The following is a 3,558-nucleotide window of genomic DNA, read 5'->3' on the forward strand; positions in this document are numbered from 1 at the left end:
CCTTGGTTTAATCACGCTTGTTCTCGTGCTGTCAATGATAGAGAGGTAGCTCACAAGAGGTACCAGAGCCTTCAAACTAATGCTAATTATGAACTTTACATTTCTGCCCGAAATCGTGCCAAATCTATTCTCCGACTAACCAAAAATTCTTTCATTAATAGAAAATGTCAAAACCTTGCTTTCTCTAACTCTTCCCGTGACTTCTGGCATCTAGCCAAAAACATCTCCTACAACTTCACTTCTTCATCTTTCCCTCCACTCCTCAGTCCTGACGGCAACACTGCCGTCTCATCTATCTCTAAGGCTGAACTCTTCTCTCAAACTTTTTCTAAAAACTATACTCTGGACGATTCTGGGCATATTCCTCCTACTCATCCCCCCTCTGACTCCTTTATGCCTGTTATAAAGATTCTTTAAAATGATGTTCTCTATGCCCTCTCTGGCCTCAATCCTCAGAAGGCTTATGGACCTGATGGGGTGCCTCCTATTGCCTTTACTGGGGGGGTATTTTTGATGAATATTTTTAATTCCTCGAAATTCACTTTATGGGCTCATCATACCAGGGATACAATGGGGTGTCACGTGGCGAGGTTAGTTTTTTAAAATTTAAATCCTCGCGCGGTCTGGCGGCCCTTTAAATATCTGGTAGTGTTGCCATACAGAGCGCTTTACGCGCCAAAATATGCATACATGAATCAGTGCTTTTATGTCCGTAATTTTTGCAATAGAGGATATTTTTTTACACAGGGTTAGAGTTACATTGACATTCATTACCAATACATTGTCATCGGAGAGCAGAGTCGATGGGCGATTGATAAATTTAGTTTTCCTTCGTTTTCTCAAAACAGGGTCACACGCGCATTTATTTGATATTTCTAAGTTATTTATGGACCTAGCACAAACATAAAGATAGCGTTGGAAAGAGAAAAAAATTAGCTATAAATGCTAGTGATCAGAATCTGGATAAACATCATCAACATTTTTATATAAATTTTCTAAGTTTAAACTTTGAAGAAACAAAACAAAAACAAAAAAAAAAAAAAAAATGGAAAAGTAATCTCTAGGAATACACTTATTTTGTATGCCCGTTCCAGTGGTGTTTTTATTTTTGAGCTATCTAAACTCTAAATATGCTTTTTTTCAATTTCAAAATTTAGAAATTTTTGAAAAAAATTCATAAATTTTTTTTTTCAACAAATCTTCACTAAAACTGTACATGATGTTCCTACTCAAGGTACACATCACCTGTGAGAAAATGGTGATCCTCTGATAATATCTTAGAACATGGCAGACGCTCCCCTTAAAAACTGTGCCTCCGTGCTGTCACCCTGCCTGGTCAAACTCTTTCGCCTCTGTCTGTCAACATCTACCTTTCCTTCTTGCTGGAAGTATACCTTCATACAGCCTGTACCTAAGAAGGGTGACCGCTCTAATCCCTCAAACTACCGTCCTATTGCTTTACTTTCTTGTCTATCTAAAGCTTTTGAATCAATCCTTAACCGGAAGATTCAAAAGCACCTTTCCACTTCTGACCTTCTATCTGATCGCCAGTATGGGTTCCGCAAGGGGCGTTCTACTGGTGATCTCCTAGCCTTCTTAACTGACTCTTGGTCATCCTCTCTTAGCCGTTTCGGTGAAACTTTTGCTATTGCGCTGGACATATCAAAAGCTTTTGATAGGGTCTGGCACAAATCTTTGCTTTCTAAACTACCCTCCGACGGTTTCTATCCTTCTCTCTGTACCTTTATCTCCAGTTTCCTTTCTGACCGTTCTATTTCTGCCGTGGTAGACGGTCACTGTTCTTCCCCTAAATCTATTAACAGTGGTGTCCCACAGGGTTCTGTCCTATCTCCCTCTCTTTTTCTGTTGATCATTGATAATCTTCTTTCCAAAACGAACTGTCCTATCCATTCCTACGCCGATGATTCCACTCTGCATTATTCAACTTCTTTTAATAGAAGACCCACCCTTCCGGAACTTAACGACTCAAGGCTGGATGCTGCAGAACGCTTAGCCTCAGACCTTACTATTATTTCCGATTGGGGCAGGAAGAACCTGGTGTCCTTCAACGCCTCAAAAACACAGTTTCTCCACCTATCCACTCGACACAATCTTCCAAACAACTATCCCCTATTCTTTGACAACACCCAGCTATCACCTTCCTCAACACTAAACATCCTCGGTCTATCCTTAACTCAAAATCTCAACTGGAAACTTCATATCTCATCTCTTACTAAATCAGCTTCCTCGAGGCTGGGCGTTCTGTACCGTCTCCGCCAGTTCTTCTCCCCTGCACAGTTGCTGTCCATATACAGGGGCCTTGTCCGCCCTCGTATGGAGTATGCATCTCATGTGTGGGGGGGCTCCACTCACACAGCTCTTCTGGACAGAGTGGAGGCTAAAGCTCTTCGTCTCATCAGGTCTCCTTCTCATACTGATAGTCTTCTACCTCTTAAATTCCGCCGCAATGTTGCCTCTCTTTCTATCTTCTATCGATATTTCCACGCTGACTGCTCTTCTGAACTTGCTAACTGCATGCCTCCCCCCCTCCCGCGGCCCCGCTGCACTCGACTTTCTACTCATGCTCATCCCTATACTGTCCAAACCCCTTATGCAAGAGTTAACCAGCATCTTCACTCTTTCATCCCTCCCGCTGGTAAACTCTGGAACAATCTTCCTTCATCTGTATTTCCTCCTGCCTACGACTTGAACTCTTTCAAGAGGAAGGTATCAGGACACCTCTCCTCCCGAAATTAACCTCTGATTCTGGACACTCCTTAACCTCTGCTCGGGAGCAGTGAGTAGCGGGCCTTTTTTTCTTTTTTTTTTCTTTGCGCCCTTGAGCTGTCTCCTTAGCTGTAAAAAAAAAAAAAAGTAGTAGCAGTAGCAGTAGAGGTAGTAGTAGTAGTAGTAGCAGTAGCAGTAACAGTTTTAGTAGTAGTAGTAGTAGCAGTCTCTCTCTCTCTCTCTCTCTCTCTCTCTCTCTCTCTCTCTCTCTCTCTGCTCATAAAGAGAGATCAGGAGGGCGGAAGGAAGACGGAGGAGGAGGAGGAGGAGGAGGAGGAGGAAGAGAAGAATTAAGAATGAAAGATAAACGTAAGGTCAGAGAGAGAGAGAGAGAGAGAGAGAGAGAGAGAGAGAGAGAGAGAGAGAGAGAGAGAGAGAGAGAGAGAGAGAGAGAGAGAGAGAGAGAGAGAGAGAGAGAGTGTGTGTGTGATGATAATAGTAATACTAATGATAATAATCATAATAATAATAATAATAATAATAATAATAATAATAATAATAATAATAATAATGATAATGATAACAACAATAATATATAAATATATAAATTCTCTAAGAAATAATTTGAAAAAAATCTTGCATATCTGTGTGACGGATTTCAGCACCGAAGCCAGGCGCACCTACACTCTACGCCCTCTCTAACTAAGCATTCTCGGTAATAATGTGTATGATTTTTTTATAATAATGAGTACGTATGTATGTATTTCATGGTAATAATATACAATGATATTTTTGATAATAATATGTGACGAAGATCAGCAGCGAGGCCAC

Source organism: Eriocheir sinensis, unplaced genomic scaffold (assembly GCF_024679095.1).
Source record: "Eriocheir sinensis breed Jianghai 21 unplaced genomic scaffold, ASM2467909v1 Scaffold393, whole genome shotgun sequence".
NCBI lineage: Eukaryota > Metazoa > Arthropoda > Malacostraca > Decapoda > Varunidae > Eriocheir > Eriocheir sinensis.